The 20893-nt window shown below is 35.1% G+C and overlaps 1 long non-coding RNA gene across 1 annotated transcript; it reads left to right on the top strand.

Annotated features, from left to right (window-relative positions):
* The first annotated feature begins 2872 nt into the window (after positions 1 to 2872).
* Positions 2873 to 20539, top strand: LOC107878311. Its single transcript, XR_001676818.2, has 6 exons — positions 2873 to 3461; positions 3536 to 3604; positions 8527 to 8605; positions 10673 to 10732; positions 19844 to 19977; positions 20202 to 20539. It is a non-coding gene; the product is annotated as an uncharacterized LOC107878311 (long non-coding RNA).
* The last annotated feature ends 354 nt before the right edge of the window (positions 20540 to 20893 follow it).

The following is a 20893-nucleotide window of genomic DNA, read 5'->3' as shown; positions in this document are numbered from 1 at the left end:
GTCTCTATACTCAGTTGATACACTTTTATACCATATTGATACACTTTTATATTACATTGATACATTTTTTAAAAAAGAGAAAGGAAATTTTATGCAAGCACATGCAATCCCTATACCCAATTGATACTCTTTTATACCACATTAATACACTTTTATATTACATTGATACACTTATAGTGTCCATATACTAAATTGATACTCTCTTATACTAGATTGATATATTTTTAGACTAAATTAGACAATAAATATAGAGGACTAAATTAATATCTCAAAAAGTTATTCAATTATGAAAATTTATCTAATAAAGTCATTAATTTTTTTATTTTTTTTTTGTATCAACAGAATCAATCAACTAAGGAATTCATATTGAATTAAAAGGGATAATTGATATTACACCCACTTCTATAAGTGTAGTCAAATAAAAAGTAAAAAGGGTGACAGATGCATATTCCTGATAGAGCTCTATAAACTTAAACATAAAAATAAATAAAAATAGTCACGTACATCACATAAGTCTTAATATTTTTTTTCCCTCTGCGATATATAGGCACTTTTGTAAAATTCTAAGATTTTGACGTATGTATTTTCGAGTCCATCATCTTAAGATCACATAAAGCAAAAATAATGGAATACTTGTACATTTTGAAAAGAAAATAATGTGTTTGGCCTCAACTGACTGACCTCTTGGCCATTTGGTTGGAATTACTTTCCACCGAGTGGCAAATAATGTATTTGGCCTCAGCCGACTGACCTCTTGGCCATTTGATTAGAATTACTTTCCACCAAGTGGCTATTTACAGAGTTTTTAAATTTAGGTGTTAATTTTGTGGAATTATTTTAATTTTAGGTGCTATTTTCGTCCTTTCTCCTTGTTTTATTGAGGTGAGAGTCCTCGAAAATACTTTTTCTATCTTTTTAAGGTAAATATAAATTTTTCGTACATTATTATTGTGTATTTTCTTAATAGAGTTCTATTTTAGGTGTATTCTCTATCCTCTTTTAGGAGTTTTCTAATTGATCAATACAAAGAAAAATATTAATTGATTCTCCTTCCATATATTTTAGGAGTCCCATATATTTTAAGAGTCTAGTTAATATAATAAAAATAATTAAATAATAAATTAAAGAAAATAGTTAAATTGAAAAAAATAGTGAAAAGACAGTTTTGTCTTCTCACTTTTCTAAGGATATTCACACTTTTAATATATTATAGATATAGATTATAAATTATAAATATATATAGATATAGATATAAATATAGATATAGATACATATATAGCTTATAGATAGATATATACACACAAATCAGCACAAAATAAGGAGAAAAGTGTCAATGACCTCAAAAGGGCAGGTTAGATTCAGCATAGATTTGAATTTTGATATCGACATAAATTCACAATACATGCAATAATACAAAATATCTTGCCACTTATAGAATAATTTTTGTATATCGTCACAATTTAAAAATGAAAAAGTATCAATGCATGAATGATTGGTCCTTTTCACAAGACAAATTTAGTCCCACTTCCCTGTGCCACAAGGAAAATGCAAAATGAACGACAGAGTTTTAAATAATCTTCTAAAGTAATTTATTTTTCTTGAGTTTGTTACATGCAATTATATTTTGTCTATATCAAATATCAATTTTTTAAGACTACTTATTAGATTTAACGAAAACGATGTAACAAAAAAGTGAGAAACAACAACGAAGCCGTGTCAAATTCTTACGTTAACTTTGCAACACTGCACCAAACACTAGAACTTACTACACCAAAATTAGCAAAAAGTGCACTTCAAAAGTTACCTGACTTGAAGAAATTGCACCTCCAAATATGCATTCCTTCCAAAAAAATAAAAAAATAAAAAATGCATAGCTGTAATTAAATTTAGCCATTATGATTGTACTTGCTTTAGAGAGGCTATTAAGCCTGCCGACAAATTAGTCTCTTTAAGACGTAGAAGTCCAGCAGTGAGATTCAAAATCTTCAACTCCTTTGTTTTGCCCCTCTCTGTTAAAGGCCTCACAAATATGAATAGATGGGCTTTGCCATCAGTCCTTTGGTATGCGAGAATAGTTGAGATATTCTATGAACAGTTTGATACTAAATTTGTATCATTTTTATTTAATCATTAATGGTATAAATTTATCGAGAACTAATTATATCAGCCAAATATGATATAAATAGTACCAAACTTAGTTTTGGTATATTCTATCTTATTCCATCAGCATAAGATTTTTTTATACTACCTCCCATGTGGTATAAATTAATCCAAGAATTATAATCTTAAAATTATACTTTCACATTAATTTAATCCATGTACCAAACGAATCCTTACTATCAAACAAATAAAGTACAGCAACATTATTTATGACCCCGTTAGAGATTCTGGCCACTTAGGCTTTTTTTGGTTAGGATTAGTCCATTTATGCTAGCCCCATCTCAATGATCTAGAAAACAGTTTTGGATTGCCAACAACTTCTATCTTTTTCACACCAATGATCAATGAAGGCTTGAGTTTAAATAAAATAAAAATAAAAATAAAAATAAAAACAAAAATAAAATCTAGCCAAAAAAAATTTGTCAAACATTGGGTGAAAATTGTTTTACCCCTTCAACTTTGATATAAAAATCAAACCTCCTTTCGTCCTTCCCCCTTTCCCCCTCCTCTCCCTCCTCAACTTTGAAAATTAGTGACCGATAATTCAAGGGTATAATATATATTTAAAAAAAATTAATTAGAAAAAAAAAGAAAAATTAATTATTTTTCAAATTTGAGAGGGAGTTTTGATTTTAAAATAAAGTTGAGTAATGTAAATGATTTTTACTCGATAAATATTTAAGGAAAAATTAAAAAGTACTCATTTTTTAGTAGACTTGAAATATCAAAATTAATCAAAAACATATTTAAGAGATTATTTGAAACCTATTTGCAGAGTCAAAGGACTATTTTTGCCACCGTCTCTAACTTTCGACATCAAAATGATGTTCGCTACTCGAAGGATTGATTTTTTTTTTTTAATTAAAAAGCCGCCCAGAAAGCCATTTATTAACAAATATGCAAATTGGATAAAATCCGATTGGCCCAAGTCTAATAACAAAAATCCGACATAAATCTACTTAGGAAACTTCTAGTAGACAAATAAGGAAAGCCATTGGTCACTCCTTCAACTGTTCATCTTCTTCGTTGTTTCCATAGCTGGTCGCCGATTTTCATCACCGTCCTCAGCTGCTGAAACATAGCTCATTGAGCTCCAATAAAGCTTGTTAAAGTCGTAACCCAAGCAAACAAAGAAATCAAAAGCTCGAACATCCAACTAGCTAGATTCAAAGTCAATCCGTTTGAAGCTCAAGTAGATAACACCATGGAAACTCAAAAAATTCTCACAAGTCCCGTGTATCTGACTCAGTGAAGACTCCTTCAACTTCAAACACTATCAATTTTGTAGATCTAAAACCTCGGTATCTTCAGCTTGTCATTTCTCTCTTATCCTCATTTTGTTTAACTAAAATTGATTAATCTTTTCGCTTAACAGAATGAGCACCTCAAGGTGCTAATACCACTGTTCAGGGATTCAATCTTTCAATTTCAGTTACTCTACCAGGTATCTGCCTTTTGTTCTGTTACTCTTAACTCAATTTCTATTGTCACTAATGAAAGAACCTGTTTTGGTGCTTCCTTATCCGTAAATGTGGGATTTCATTTTTCTCCATGCTGTTTATTATTTTTCCTGCATTTGGTACATCCTGTAAATTAGAATAACTTATAGAATCTATTCCTGTATCCAAAAAAATCTGGTTAGCAAAAAAATCTGTCAGGCCATTTCCTTCTCTCAGAATATGAACTATCTCCACCATCCCTGGATATTGTTTCCTTAATTCATTAATTCTCCCAATGTCCAAAGAAATATTTCAAGGAATTTTTCATGACTGATCCAGAACCATTTTGAGAGTAAGAGAATTGGTTTTCATTGTAATTGGAATGCGAGAATTAAATATACAGCACTCTAAGCCATTTCTCATAGCTTTTGCTTCTGCTTGTAAAATAGATCCCTCTCCAACTAACGTAGTTTCAGTATGTATAAAACCACTTTCCTCATTCCTGATGCAGAAAGTACTAGACATATGTCCAGGATTGCCTTTACAGAAACCATCTGAATTACATTTAAAGCTTCCCCTATTAGGTTTAGTCCATCTGACTGCCTTAGTGACCTGTACAGGAGTATATTCCACAAAAATCTGAACTAGCAAAGGCCAATTTTTAGGAATATTTTTCATTCAAGGAAAAGTCAAAGTAGCAAAATTATGAATGTTCCTATTATGCTCAGCTATCATACTCTGAATAGACATTCCCCCCGTGATAGATTACATTCTTTTTTTTCCACACATGCCATACCATCATAGGTAGAATAACTTCAAAAATAATTTTCAGTTTTGGAGTACATTCTGCTAGCCACCATTTAAAAAATATACTCTTTAACTGAATAAATAGACCAGTTATTCCAGCTGCTTGTACCAAAGTATTCCATACCTTTGTTGTGTCTAGACAGTCACAAAAAAGTGTTGAAAAGTTTCTACTTGTGCATCACCACAACAGCAATAAATAGCATTCTCCACCATCTTTATTTGTATTAGAACCTCCCCTACTGGAATTCTCTTCTTGCACACCCTCCACATTAAAAAAGCTATTTTATATGGAAGCCACTTAACCCAAATGTTAGAAAAAAGTCCTATTTTCTCCTTTCCTCCCTAACCAAATTCCAAGCACTAGCAACTGTGAAGTCACCTGCACTAGAAAGAGTCCACCATGCCTTGTCTCAGTCTTTTGAAGCAGGAGTTACACTTATGTTGTTTACAATGTGGGAAAAAAATCTCATTAGGCATCAGTTGCTGTAACAGAGATTCCTTCCATCTTGAATTTGTCCATAATTGGCTGACCTCTTCTAATCCCTCATTATATCTATCTGTAACAAGAAGAACATAGTGCAAAGCCCCTAGTTGAGCCCAATTGTAAAACCAATTACTAGCACTCCATTTTCTAGGTTCCTATCAATTTTTTTGATTAAAAAAAATCCTTACTTCTATCATATATTTCCAAGTCTGAGACCCTCCTCTTTACTCCATTATTTGAGGCCTTTGTCTCTTGCAGTATTTAAACCACATGAAGTTGGCCCAAAATTGATTTCTTTGTCCTAAAATTTCACCATAACCTGGCAAACAAATCTTTAGAAACATCAAATAAAGATCTATAGCCCAGACTACCTTCATTTATAGGAAAACAAACTTCAGACTATGCTAATCAATGTCTATTCCTTCCCCCCTCTTTAAAGTTCCACAAAAATCTTGCAAAGACTTTATGTAGGTCATGAATAACACATTTAAGAGGAACAACTGCATATAATAAATAGACGGAAATACTCTGAAGAATATTATTACTCAATACCTTTTTACCTCCAAAAGATACAAGTTTGCCTTTCTAAGTTTGGAGCTTATTCTGAACTTTTTTAAGTAACTCTGCAAAGTGAATTTTTCTTTTCCTTGTATGTCCAATTGGACATCCAAGGTATATCATTGGAAATTTTCATTTACTGAAATCAGTAATATCTTCTACCATTTGCATAATTGAGCCAACAGTTTTGTGATAAACAAAAAAGAAACTTTTTTGTTTGTTTATCTTATGGACAAACTGAAGTTCATACTCATTTAAAGTATTTATAATCAATTCCTAAGACCTTTTATCAGCCGAACAAAAAAAAATAGTATCATCAGCATAAGTTAGATGATTGATACTATCACTCCATTTAGGCATTTTAAAACCTTTAAAATCCTTGTTAAAAATAATTTATTTAAAAATAATGAAAGTACCTCAGCATCTAAAATGAATAGTGTCGGAGATAAAGGATCTCCTTGCTTCACTCCTCTTGTTGAATGAAAAAGATAATGTGTCTGACCATTAATAAGTACCGAATATCAATTATTGGCTACCAATCTCCAGATCTTATCCACCATTAATGAGTTAAAACCCATAGCTTCCAGTACCTTAACTAGGAATCTCCAGTAAACTCTATCATAAGTCTTTGCCATATCCAATTTGATAACCACATTGGAAGGCTTTCCCCTTTTCCTTATATCACCAATAATCTCTTGAGCTAGCAATACATTGTCAGTAATGTTTCTGCCTTTCACAAAACCTGATTGATTTTGTGATATGGTTCTAGGCAAAATACCCTCCAATCTATCATGAATTACTCTAGAGATAACTTTATTTAAGAAATTACTCAAACTAATTTATCTTAAGTCAGAGAATATGGGAACATTTTCTGTTTTGGGCACTAACACCATATTAGTATGAGTAATTGACTTAGACAAGGTAGATCCTTCCAAAACAGCTCTTAACCACTTCTATTATGTTTGTCTTTACAATATTCCAACAAGACTGATAAAATTTACCTATGAAATCATCAGGTCCACTAGCACTATCTCCATTCAATTCAAACACCACTTTCTTGATTTCTTCCTCTGTGGTCATAACATTCAACAACTCATTATCAGCCTCAGTTACCCTAACAGAGATCTCTTTTAACATAGATAACTCGAATCCTTATATTTCCTCCTTTATAATCAGTTATTTGAAAATGTTACCAAACTTTTCTTTACTCCATTTAGATAAAGCAATTTTAGTGTTTTTCATTTTCTGCTTTACCTTGTAAAATAATCTTCTGTCTCATCTGATCTCCAATTGGCTTGCACCACATTCTAAAAATCTTCAGCTTCTGTCCAGAATGATAAGAACTTAAAAGGCTTAATAGTATGGACCTGTTGGCCTCCACATTGTAGCAATAATGGGGTATGATCTGACCCTGTTCCTGCTAAATATACCACCTCCACACGAATAAAATAACCCAACTATTCCTAGTTAATTATAACCTTGTCAATTCTTTTAAAAATACAATCCCCAGTTGCTCTATCATTCCACCAAGTAAAAGAACTTTCTTTAAATTTGGTATCAAATAACGCACAAGAATTTACACAAAAAGCAAAGTCTTCATATTCTTATGGATAAACTGATAATCCACCAATTTTCTCCTCATCATTTAGAATTATATTAAAATCTCCACCAATGACCCATGACATATTCAAATTATTACTATTAGTGTAAGTATCATTCCATAAACTCATCCTCTCTTATGCAGTACACTTTGCATATACTGCAGCAGTAACAATAGTCCTCCCATCCAAATATTTGAGTTGAGCGGACAATTGTTGATCAGTATCTAATAAAACAGTAATCTGGATATTATCTTGAATAAAAATTCAGATTTTATCATTTTGATTGTAGTTAGCATATTTGATACCTAACCTCCTTTTATATCTTTGAATCTGAGAATACTCTTGGAAAGGCTCCATCAAAGATATATTAAAGAATTTTTGATGTCTGTGGAACATCTGAACTCTGTGAAAAACATGTTGAGTTCTCATAGACCTTATGTTCCAAAAAATTTCTTTACAAATCATTTATAATTAGCTCTTGTACTTCTTTTAGGCACTTTTCTAGTATGCCTAATACTATCTATGTTACTTTTTGATTTCTTCCCTTTCGGGTGTGTTATAGTTGACAATCCTGTATCCTTCAATACTGAATAAGTAATTTCTTCATTATCATCTTCTGGAATCACTCCATCCATTATCTTATCATTTCAATTGTCATCTTCCAACACTTTATGGGAAACTAACTCATGCAGAGTATTAATAGAAGAATTTGGACTGATAACAGCTAGACGTTGCTTCTGTAAACTATACCTAAAATCAGCACCATACCTTGAGAGATATCTGTTAAGAGCTTTGTCTTAGGCACCATATTTCCATCCTTTAACATCTCAGCTTTTGAGTTGACCATATGTAATGGTTTGTGGTAAATAACCTCTAAATAATTCTGAATTGGCTGAATCTGCAAAAACCCCTCATCTGTTACCCTTTGATTTCCTTGTTCCTCATCTCTACTTTGTGAATATTCAACTGTTAGGATAGGACTGTGATCTGGTGATTTTCTTTGCACCTCCTCCTTATCTTTTGGTTGTGCCTCCATTCTTCCTTTCTCCACCTCCTTCACTGTGGTTGCTACTACAAGTCTACATTTTTTATCCTATTGTATGACTTTAAGATCCTGTGAAGTCCTTGTGTTGCTGCTGATTAGAGCAATTCTCATTCTCCTTTTTGTATGTATAAATATGCATGAATTCTTATTCCAATTATTGCATATAATCCTGCTCCTCTTGCTTTCTCATCTCATTTTTAACTCTGTCACCCCATGCAAAACAATGAAATATCTTCATGACCTAATTTTTAGTACTACTCTTCTGTCGCTTCAGCAAATTGATATTATTATGATATCTTGGTGGAGTTTGTGTGACTTGCTTTTTAACCTCAGCTGTCTCATGTTGCAATGAATCAAATTTATTTAAAGTTAGAATTGCTTCCTTCCTTTGATTATTGCCAGTATTACTAATTATCTTCTTGTCATTTGTAGACTTTTTCATCTCTGCAATTGCCCATGCATCTGGATCACCCAACACTTTGCCGCTTGAGAGAGTTCTTGGAGGATACAGGTTAATGACAGCCTGTGTTGGAACTGCTACTACTTCCTGATTATTAATTTCATTTACTTATGCAATTTTCTCTTCTTCTTCCTTCTTGTAATAATTCCTCAGGTTAGGATGTAATTATAATACCCCAAAAATTTAAATTTATATTAGATCCATGTTTCAAGCTCATGCAAAGTACATTATAATTCTTTGGCGGTTTTATAAGTGAGTTTGATGTATCTTAAGGCCTCAAAAAACTCTTAGCTATTAGACGAATCAAAATGTCTCTTAACGATTGAGTTTTTAAAAAGAATGTTGCTATAGTCAACTTCAAAAGAGCTCATCTTTTATTATACTGAGAATTTTCCTGGTCAAGACCCACCAAATTTTAGCAAATTGAATCAGCTTTTCAACGATACCAATTTCTCCCAAATCCGATACTCGAGTGAGAAGTTATGGCACTTTTAGTAAGAGATAGTATCCAAACGTGATAAGGCCAAAATCATGTTCGTTCTTTTCCAATGAAGCACCACATTGTGCCAAGGGTTAAATTAACATTCAGTGGGGCACCGCGATGATGTCGCATCGCGCCAAGATGCCAAATTGGGATTGTCCATTTCTAGTGGCGCAACGCGATGGCACCGCATCACGCTGTTGGAAAAAATAGGGATTGTCATTTTCTAGTGGCACAACGTGATTGCACTGCATCACGCCAAAAGCCAAAATTGAGATTTCCAGTCCAGTTCTGAGTTTTAATTTTCCAAGGGCATTTAAGTCCTTTTCGTTCATCTCATTCAGTCCAAACACGGGATTTAAGTCCCAAGAGAGCATTATTTGCTCATTATTTTCATAATTCTCTCAAAATTAAAGTATCCCTCTTTCAAAAACAAACTCTAGCCTTCAAGATTCAAAGATAATTCTCAAGAAAAACCCCAAGAACTCTCATGAATTCATTAACCCAGGTATGTTAAATGTTCATTCATGGGTCCTTTCTATCCATGGAGTCCAAGAATCTAATTTTAAATTCAAAGTCCTGATCTTTTACAAGTTATGATTTTTAACCACGAATCCTTATGAATCTTAATTTTATACCATGTTTACATGATATTGTTGTTGTTATTAAACTCCATACGTTTGAATAATGTTATTCGCTGATTTAAATTATAATTTGTAATGTTGATGTTGACATCATGCTATTACTACAAGCTTTAAACTATTCCCATTCTTAGCTTAAACTATGAATATTAAGTATTTGATGAAATGCCTACAAGAATGAATTTTGAATAATTGTGTTCATGTCTTGTCCTTAAAGTTCATGTCATGAATACCCGAAAACATAGCAGTTTACTTAGTCTCAGTACCTTCAGAATAGTTCCAAATAAATCATGAGTGCCATTAGTTCAGACAGTTATCATAACCAGTTAAACATAGAATAGTTCAGTATTCCGAGTCAGTTCAGTTGGGATTTAGCACCGAGCGAACCCAGGGATGGGGGCTTACCTGCCAGTTGAGGGTGTGACCTTTAGAGGTAGTCCCTGCGTTCCATAACTATGTAGCCAACATAGGTTGAGATGTTAACTTGCCAGTTGAGGGTTGATCTCATAAGGGCACCTTCCAGTTGAGGGTAACCCTTAGTCCTTCGGGACAACACTTTAGTGGATCCACACAACCATTGTTAGTATCCGTGGCATGGTACTGACACCCTTCTAACTGGGGTCATATGTTGGACCCCAAATTGCTTATTGGGGCATGTTAGTTAAATGATAGCTCCCATAGTCTCAGTCCAGTAATCAGCTTAGTAATTCAGTTTCAGTTTTGCTTGGCCATAGCATACAGATATCAGTTATTCAGTTATCGAATTTCAGTATTTTAGACTACAAACTATATCCAGAATATATTTTATGCTTGGTCATGCATTTTCAGTATTTACAAATTTTATACATACTATTCAGTACTTTATGCTATTTGTTTAGTCAGTTATAACTCCAGTACATGAAACTATATATATCAGCCTACCTCATTTAGCATACCAGTACATTCAAAGTATTGATTGTATACTCGTTTCTTATGCTATGATGTATCATATCATAGGTTCAGACGCTCAGTTCCCAGATGGTGCATAGACGTTCTAGCTTATCAGTCGTAGCAGTGGTGAGTCCTCATATTTTGAGAACGTGGTTTATTTATCTCAGTTATTTCATCAGTTTTCAATATTTTTCCGTTCAGTCAAAGTTAGTTGAGGGTTTGTCCCATTAGCTTCATAGTCAGGCAGTAGAGGCTTTTCAGACTAGTACAGACAATTAGTCAGTCTTCAGTTTTTAGTTGTTATTATCAGATGTTTTATCAATATTCTCAGATTTATTTTACAGACTTTATCAGGACTATGATTTAAAACCTTATGTCATTCCTCAATTAAATTCTGCATATGATCTTTGTTATTAGTTTTATTCTGTGCTCACCGTAGGTACCAGCTCATGGGTTAGCTTGTGGTCCCTCAAGACTGTAAGCACCGTGTGGCGCCCAGGGTGTACTCTCGGGGAGTGACAAACTTAGTATCAGAGCCTAAGGTTTTAAAGTATCCTAGGAAGTCTGAAAGCTAGGTCAAGTAGAGTCTTGTGCATGGGTGTGAAGTGCGCCCTACTTATGGACAAGAGGCTACGAGGCATTTTAAGAAAAGTTCCCCTTCTTTCAGTGTTCATGTCATGCGATAGAGTATGAGCTCGTGTTAATTTCTCAGTCTAATATACTTTTCCTTCTATTTACAAAACATGTCTCCCAGAAAGACAAATGAAAGAAGAAATGTAAACCATCCAGCACTTTCGCCCGTTCAGGAAGATCCCCTGAACGAGCATGTTTTTTATGCAGAGTTTAGAGCTACATTCACTACTCTAGTTCACTCTATAGCGGCTCAAAATGTTTAGCCAACCGCTGTTTTGGTTAACCCAGTGGCTAATGCTACCGCAACTAGGATTTGGGACTTTACCAGAATGAATCTTCCTCTATTTTCAAGATTTAAATCTAAAGAGGACCTATAAGAATTCCTAGACATGGTCTAGAAGGTAACAAATATTATAGGTGTAACTTCTAGTGAGAGTGCTGAATTGGTTGCTTACCAACTGTAGGATATAGCCTATACCTGGTTCAAGTAGTGGAAAGAGGATAGAGGCGCAGATGCAGGGCCTATAGATTAGGAGTAGATTGCTACAACCTTCTTAGATAGATTCTTCCCATTGGAGTTGAGGGAAGACAACATGTTAGAGTTTATCAACTTGAGATAGGGCAACATGAGTGTGAAGGAGTATTCCTTTAAGTTTACTTAGTTAGATAGGCATGCTCTTCATGTGGTGGCTGATAACAAGTCTAGGATGAGCAAGTTCATGTTTGGGGTATCTGACAGTGTGGTCAAAGATTGTAGGACTATGATGTTAATTAAGGAGATGGACATATCTAGGCTTATGATCAATGCCTAACAGATTGAGGAGCAGAAGCTTAAGGTGAAGAAGAGAGAATAAGAGGGCTAGAACATGTAGCTTTAATTTTACTTAGCCAAAGTTAGAAGATGGTAACCGTTCTCAGTTCCATCAGAAATCTTTAGTTCCTGCCCCATCTTCCGCTAGTGCCCCTTTACCAAAGTTTAGAAATGACAATCGAGATAGGGCGCCAGGCTTTAAGTCCCAAGAAAGTGTAAACAGTTAGCGTACAAATCCTCTTTGCTAGAAATATGGTAGGAACCATCAGGGTGTTTGTAGAGCTGGAAGTGATGTATGTTTTGGGTGTGGCAAGCCAGGCTACAGAGTCATGGATTACCCAAAGAGTGGTCAGTAGGGTTAGTCTAGTCATCCCTCAGTTCCATTTGATAACTCGACTCAGCAGGGTGCCACTTCCAGTGCCACCAATGGTCAGTGTCCAAATAGATTGTATGCATTTTAGTCCTGACAGGATCAAGAAAGTTCTCCTGATGTGGTTACTAGTATGTTACAAGTCTTTCATTTATGTGTTTATGCTTTACTAGACCCTCAAACTTCTCTTCCTTTTGTAACCCCTTATATAGCCGTCAACTTTGGAGTCAGTCCCAAAATATTAATAGAGCCTTTCTCAGTGTCTATCCCAGTGGACAAATCTATTGTAGCCCATCAGGTATACAGGAACTACCCGATTACAGTATCTCAGAAAGTTACTTCAGTAGACCTTGTAGAGTTAGAGATGATCAATTTTGATGCCATTCTCAGCGTGGATTGGCTCCATTCATGTTATGCTTTAGTGGATTGCAGAATCAGAGTAGTTCATTTTTAGTTTTCAAGTGAACCAGTCCTTGAATAGAGGGGTAGTATTACAACACTTAGGGGTCAACTTATTTCATACCTTAGAGCGAGGAAAATGATATTCAAGGGGTATATTTATCTTCTTGTACTAGTTGAGTACTCTAATTCCGAGACTTCTAATCTTGAGTCAATTTTAGTAGTGAGGGAATTTCTAGATGTGTTCCCTGGATATCTTCTCGGAGTTTCTCCCGAAAGGGAAATCAACTTTGGAATAGACCTTCTTCCAGATACTCAGCCTATCTCTATTCTGACATACAGAATAGCTCCAGCCAAACTTAAAGAGTTGAAGGAATAGTTGAAAGATCTCCTAGATAAGGGATTTATTAGGCCTAGTGTTTCCCCATGGGGCATACCAGTTTTGTTCGGGCATAAGAAAGACAGTTCTCTTAGAATGTGTATCGACTACCGTCAGTTGAATAATGTCACAATCAAGAACAAGTACCCACTTCCGTGAATCATTGACTTGTTCGACCACCTTCAGGGTACCTGTTATTTTTCTAAGATAGACCTCAGATCCGGCTATCATCAGCTCAGAGTCAGAGAATGTGAAATTTCAAAAACAGCTTTCAGAATCCGATATAGTCATTTCTAGTTTCTAGTCATGTCCTTTGGTCTCACCAATGCCCCAATAGCCTTTATGGACTTGATAAATCGAGTGTTCAAGCAGTACCTTGACATGTTTATCATAGTCTTCATTGATGACATTCTTGTCTACTCCCTTAACGAAAATGATCATGCAGACTATTTCAAAATAGTATTGCAGACTCTTAAATCCCATTAGTTGTTCACTAAATTCAGTAAGTGCAAATTTTGGATAAGATCAGTAGCTTTTCTTGGCCATATTATTTTCGGTGATGTCATTAGAGTTGATTCTCAAAAGACTGAAGCGGTGAGAAACTAGCCCAGACCCATCTTTCCATCAAATATCAAAAGTTTATTGGGTTTGGCTAGCTATTACCGGTGGTTTGTTGAAAGGTTTTCATCTATTGAGCCCCTCATGTCCAGATTAACTCAGAAGAAAGTTAAGTTTCAGTGGTCAGATTCTTATGAGAAGAGTTTTCAGGAGTTGAAGACTCGACTCACCATAACCCCATTTTGATATTAACGGATGGTTAAGATGGGTTTGTTGTGTACTGTGAAGCTTCCAGAGGTGGTTTGGGGTGTGTTTTGATGTAGAGGGGTAGGGTTTTGGCCTATGCCTCTAGATAACTTAAGCCCCATGAAAAGAATTAACCTACCCATGATGTTGAACTAACAACTGTTGTTTTGCCTTAATGATTTGGAGGCATTTTGTATGATATGCATATTGATGTGTTCACAGATCACAAAAGCTTGCAGTATGTGTTTTTGTAAAAGAATTTGAATTTGCATTAGAGGAGATAGTTAGAATTGTTGAAAGATTATGATATGAGTGTTTATATCACCGGGGCAAGGCCAGTGTAGTGGCAGATGCCCTAAGTAGATTGTCTATGGGTAATGTTGCTCATGTGGAGAATGATAAGAAAGTTAGTTAGGGAAGTTCATCAGCTTGCCAGATTAGGTGTTCGTTTGGTTGATTCAGCAGAGGGTAGCATTTAGGTTTAGAATAGTTCAGAATTTTCTTTGGTTGCCGAAGTGAACGAAAAATAGGATAGGGATCCTAGTGTGGTAAAGCTGAAAGAGTCAGTCAGAGATCAGAAAGTAGAGGTTTCCTCCCATGGAAGAGATGATGTGTTGCATTTCCAGGGTAGACTGTGTGTGCTGTGTGTTGATGAGTTGAGACAGGGAATTCTTGTAAAAGTGCATGGTGGGCGTTACTCTAATCAGGGGCCACGAATATGTATCGTGATCTGCGAGAAATCTATTGGTGGAGTGTTATGAAGAGGGATATTACAGAGTTTGTACCTAAGTGCTCCACTTGCCAATAGGATAAGATTGAGCATCAGAAGCCTAGTGGGTCTATACAGGAGTTCAGTATTCCCACTTGGAAGTGGGGGGAAGTGAACATGGATTTTGTGACAGGTTTGACTCGTACTCATCATCAGCATAATTTGATTTGGGTCATTGTGGATATGATGACCAAATCTGCTCATTTCTTACCAGTCCATATTTTTTATTCAGTTGAGAACTATGCCAACTCTATATTAGAGAGTTGGTTAGGTTGTATGATATTTCGTTGTCTGTCATTTCAGATAGAGGTACTCAATTTACCTCTCACTTTTGGAAAACTTTACAGAAAGGTCTTGGCATCCAAGTTTACCTCAGTACAGCCTTTCACCCTCAGACATATGGTCAGGCAGAGAGGACCATTCAAACCCTTGAGGATATATTGAGAGCGTGTGTTGTTGACTTTAAGGGCAGTTGGGATGACCACTTGCCATTGATTGAATTCGCATTTAATAATATCTATCATTCTAGTATTCAGATGGCTCCGTTTGAGGCTCTATATGAAAGGAGGTGTAGATATCTAATTGGTTGGTTTGAGATGGGTGAAACCACTTTGATTGGGCCTGATTTAGTATTTGATGCTTTAGAGAAAGTTCAGCTAATTCGGGGAAAGATTAAGGCAGCCTAAAGTTGACAGAAATCTTATGCAGATATGAGAAGAAAGGATCTTGAGTTTAAGATTGGTGACTTCGTATATCTAAAGATATCTCTCATGAAGGGAGTAAAAAGGTTTGGTAAGATAGGGAAGCTTAGTCCCTGATATGTTGGCCCTTACAGAGTTTTGAGCCATTTCGGAAAGGTGGCTTATGACCTTGAGTTGCTTGCAGACTTAGCATCAGTACACCAGTTTTCAATATCTCTATGTTGAAGAAGTGTATTGGTGACCCTGTTGTAGTTGTTCCCTTAGAAAGCGTAGATGTTCAGAACAACCTTTATTATGAAGAAATTCCAATTGAGATCCTTGATCACCAGATTCGTAGATTAAGGAACAAAAAAGTTCCCCTAGTCAAGGTTCTTTGGCGAAATTGGTTCGTTGAGGGAGCCACTTGGGTGGCAGAAGAAGATATGCAGACCAAGTACTCTTATCTTTTCTCCGCAAACTTAGACTCAGCTTAAGGTAGCAATCTTCTTAGAATTTCACTTTTCCATGCTCAGTTTTAGTTACATATCATTCTCATGCCAGTCATGCATTCACAGAACCAGTTCAATCATGTGTCATGTTTCAGAACCAGTCATGTAATCACGATTTCATAATGTATATTCGGCATGTAATCTCAATTCCTCAGTGCTTTCAGCTTAACCAATCTCATTTGAGGACAAATGTTCTCAAAGGGGAGATATTGTAGTACCCAAAAATCCAAACCGACGTTAGAGTCATGTTTCAAGCTTATGCAAAGTACATTATAATTCTTTGGTGGTTTTATGAGTGAGTTATGTATCTTAAGGCCTCAAATAACTCCCAGCTATTAGACGAATCAAAATATCTCTTACCAATTGAGTTTTTGAAAAGAATGTTGCTATAGTCAACTTCAAATAAGCTTATCTTTTATTTTACTGAGAATTTTCCAGCTCAAAACCCACCAAATTTTAGAAAATTTAATCAGCTTTTCAACGATACAAATTTTGTCCAAATCCGATGCTCGGGTGAGAAGTTATGACACTTTTAGTAAGAGATAGTAGCCCAACGCAATAAGGCCGTGTTGCGGTGAGAGCCAAAATCACGTTTGTCCTTTTCCAGTGAAGCACTGCGATTGGCACCGCATCGCGCCAATGGTCAAATTCACGTTAAGTGGGGCACCGTGATGACGCTGTGTCGTTCCAACGTACCAAATCAGGATTATCTATTATCTATTACCAGTAGCACAACGCGATAGCACCGCGTCGTGCCTTTGGGAAAAATGGGGATTGTCATTTTCCAGTGGCGCAATGCGATTGCACCGCGTCGCGCTGATGGCCAAAATTAGGATTTCCAGTCCAGTTTCGAGTTTTAATTTTCCAAGGGCATTTAAGTCTTTTCCCTTCACCTCATTCAGTCCAAACACGGGATTTAAGTCCAAGGAGAGCATTATTTGCTCATTATTTTCATAATTCTCTCAAAATTAAAGTAGTCCCCTTTCAAGAACAAACTCTAGCCTTCAAGATTCAAGGACAATTCTCAAGAAAAATCCTAAGAACTCTCACGAATTCGTCAACCTAGGTATGTTAAACGTTCATCCATGGGTCCCTTCCACCCATGGAGTCTTAGAATGTAATTTTAAGACCTAGTAATTTGCATGATTTGCAATATATGGGAAGTGCTTGCATTATACGTTTTGCTCTAATGGCTTCATCAACTACTACCATACGCATGAATTTAGGTAGTTCTGCCGCTAGATCAACTTAAACTTAACTCTAGCATAGTTTGTCCTAGTTTTATGTATAGTGGTTTTTTCAAGATGTAGTGGCTTTCCAACAACTGAAGCAAGAGAAAATAATGACTCCTTAACATAGTGTGTCGGTAACAGATTTGGGAAGGAAACCCAAGTAACGAACTGTGTAGTTTCTTGATCCATCTAAACTTTGGGTCATAAATAGTGGCCTCATGGGGAAAAATGTTCCCTGCCTATTGGTGATGTAATACACATTCTTGGATAGTGTTTTAATAAAGTTCCCCACCAATGCACACCGTATTAATATATGTCTATACCTTAGCAATCCAATCTTACAATGACCTTTGATGCCACATTGAGTTGGAAGGTTTTTCCTTAAATCCTTCAAATCTGGCCATCCTTGAGTAAATTTGCCCACTATTGCATATTGTAGTAATTCAATCCTATTCATCCTTGTAACCTCTACTTTCGTCCATTCTAGTACGGGCACACCATTCTCATATTAAATTGATTTCATAGGGATTGGTTCTATATCCTTTAGTAGGATAAATTTCAATTCCATAAATTGAGCACTTAACGCCTTTTCATAACTCAAAGGTTTATTATTGTCAACAGTAACAAATAGGGGATGATTACTTTGTAGAGCAGCCGTCATAGTTCTTAGGGGATTAGGTTTACTCGATGGATTGATTACTTACTGGTTCACGTGTATTTTTTTCTAGAATAAAAATGGGGTAGGTAAATAGGAAATAGAGAGTACATTAAAACATGGAGAATCAAATTCACATCAATAAGGTGAGAGTTCATGTAGCGAATCAATTAAGCTATTAAAATTCTCTGTTCATGTGACATTGTTATTTACATAACATTATTTTGTGTTCTTCTTTACAACCTTCTCCTTGATTCCCCGATCACTGTAAGGATAATAAATAATATCAGAGAACACACACATCTTCATGTTCAAAAGAGAAGGATCTGAACCAATATTAGTTTAGTATGATATACAACTAAAAATAGTATTGAAATAAAAATTAGTTATATTGTATTGTTTATTGTTTAATTACTAATTTTAGAATAAGTTATATTGAGATTATTTTAGTAATTAGTGCCTGGATAAACTCTCTTTACTAGAAGGCAGAATAATAGTATCAAAATTAGTTATCCTGGAATAAAACAATGAAAAAGACAAAACTGCTCATAATGTTCCTCAAACTATTTTTCTACTAAATAAAGTGGGGGTGTTTTTAAAAACTTCTTCAAAGAAATTATGCAATGTCTGTTAGAATATTTTTAATACAAAAAATACATCAATAAGAAATAAGAGCAAAATAACAATAATTCTAGAATAAGTAATCCCTGTTGAAGATAATTATCAAACTAAAGATAATGATCAACAGAATCATGATTACAAAAGTGATTGACATTCAGAGATGGAGAATGTTAGGAGTGTAAGATAGTTGTATTTAGTCTATTTTAGTATTGTAGTGACAGTAGACCTCTACTTGTAAAGGTAACTTCTAGTTAAGACTCTTGTAACTTGTTTAGGACTCTAAAACAACACTGTATCCAACTCTTATAAGAAGGAGCATGTATTCCACTTCTTGATCATCAATAAAATACTTTGATTCTCTCCGTTAAGCTTCAGAATTCTAGATGGCATCAACGATTTGAGCTTTTCAGGTTGCTTAAATACTGAATTCCCTTCCTCTGAATCTCAAAAGCTTAACTAATGGTCTCCTCAACATCCTCGACCAATACTCTTTCAACCTCATCACTTCATCATCTAATTCCTTCATGTTCCATTAAGCTTAAGCCTACAAACTACTTAATTTGAAGAACACGGATGATGCAACTAATCCAGGTTATGAGACTAACCTATCTTATTAAGGAGGTCAAGCCATAACCAACCTAAAAACACTACTGGAAAAGAGGTGGATGTAGGTGCTGAGAAAGATATTGCAGTAGCAACACTGCAGATTGGGGAAAAATGTATTGTTGAGGAGTTGGATTTCAGGAACACTGATAGAAGAAAGCATGTACCTCATAGTAGGTTGCTCTACTGCGAGAGAGATATGGGAATGCTTGGAAGAAGCCTATCTTTAAGCAATAAAGGACAAAAAAATTTAGCTTAAACAACAACTGCAAAGTGTGAGGCTGGGAAACAAGAAAGTTGATGAATATGTCAAGGAGTTCAAAGTCATTTGTGATAGATTTGCATCCATACATAAGCTTGTTGATGAGGACAGAAAAGTAATCAACTTTTCCATAGGGCTAGATCTCAAATACAAGACCTTCGAAACTGTCATGCTAGGTAAGGCACCTTATCCTACACTAAACCAATTGGTCAATGCACTCAGGAGTTTTTACATGAGGGAGGATGAAGAGGAAGTGCCGCAATAACACTCAAACATGGCATTTTCTGTTGTCTCTAGAGAAAGAGGTAGAGGAAGAGGACACTACACTCAGAAAAGAGGTAACAAAAGTTTCAATTCTAGAGGTAGGGATTTTAGACCTACTTGAAAAAGAACACATAATCAGAATAATCAAGGTCATTAAGATAGAGATCAGAATAAAGGGAAGAATGGAACTGAGTCATGTCAAATTTTTGGTAGGAACAACCACACTGCTCTTAAGTGTTTTTGCAGGTGAGATTACTCTTATCAGGCTGCAGATGAACTTCCAAAAGCACTAGATGTCATGAACATACAGAACAAATCAAATGGTGATGATACTTTGTAAATGGACTCAGGTTCAACTAGCCACATGACAAACAATTCAGGTACTTTGTCTAACCTTAAATATTATAAAGGTGATGACAAGATCATTGTTGGAAATGGATCTCAGTTAGATATTACACATGTTGGGAATATAATTAGGTCAGACTTGTAATTACAAGATGTTCTTCTAGTACCTACTACTGCTAAGAATCTTCTCTCAGTTAGCAAAATTGCAAAAGATAACTTTTGCACTCCTGAATTTAATGAAACTGATTTTGTTGTAAAGGACAAGAAGACAAGGACACTACAGGATAAGGGATCTAAGAGGAATGAACCCTATGCCTTGGAAGCCAACAACCTCTATGCATTGACTGCTATACAAGACTGGAAGACATCAGACAATATTTGGCATAATAGATTAGGACATCCTAGTTTAAAGATTTTAAAATTTTTAATAGTAGTAGTTGCATTAATGTTAGTAGTTGGAATAAAATACCTGTTGTTTTCTCTAGTTGTCAGTTGGACAAAGGTTGTAAACTACCATTTGGCTTGAGAATAAAATTGAGAAAGAACCTTTGTTAAAAATTCATTATGATATTTGGGGTCCTACACCTATTGAATCCACTCAACACATGAGATATTATGTACTCTTTGTAGATAATAATACAAGATACACTGGCTTTATCCTTCGAAAAAAAATCTGAAATTTTCAAAGTTTTTCTCAAGTTTCAGAAAATGGTGAAAAAAAAGTTTTCTAAAGTCATTAAGATTTTTCAATGTGATGGGGTGGTGAGTTCATCAAAGCTGGATTTCTTGAGCATCTAGATAAATATGGTATTATCACACACCTTTCTTGTCCTAATATACCTTAATAGAATAATTGCTGAGAGAAAACACTGGTATATAGTTGAGACTGAACTTACTATGTTACTACATGCAAATCTACCATTGTTCCTGTGGGTAGAAGCGTTTTTGACT

This window comes from Capsicum annuum, chromosome 7 (assembly GCF_002878395.1).
Source record: "Capsicum annuum cultivar UCD-10X-F1 chromosome 7, UCD10Xv1.1, whole genome shotgun sequence".
In the NCBI taxonomy this organism is placed as follows: domain Eukaryota; kingdom Viridiplantae; phylum Streptophyta; class Magnoliopsida; order Solanales; family Solanaceae; genus Capsicum; species Capsicum annuum.
This window is presented reverse-complemented; position numbering and strand designations above follow the sequence as displayed.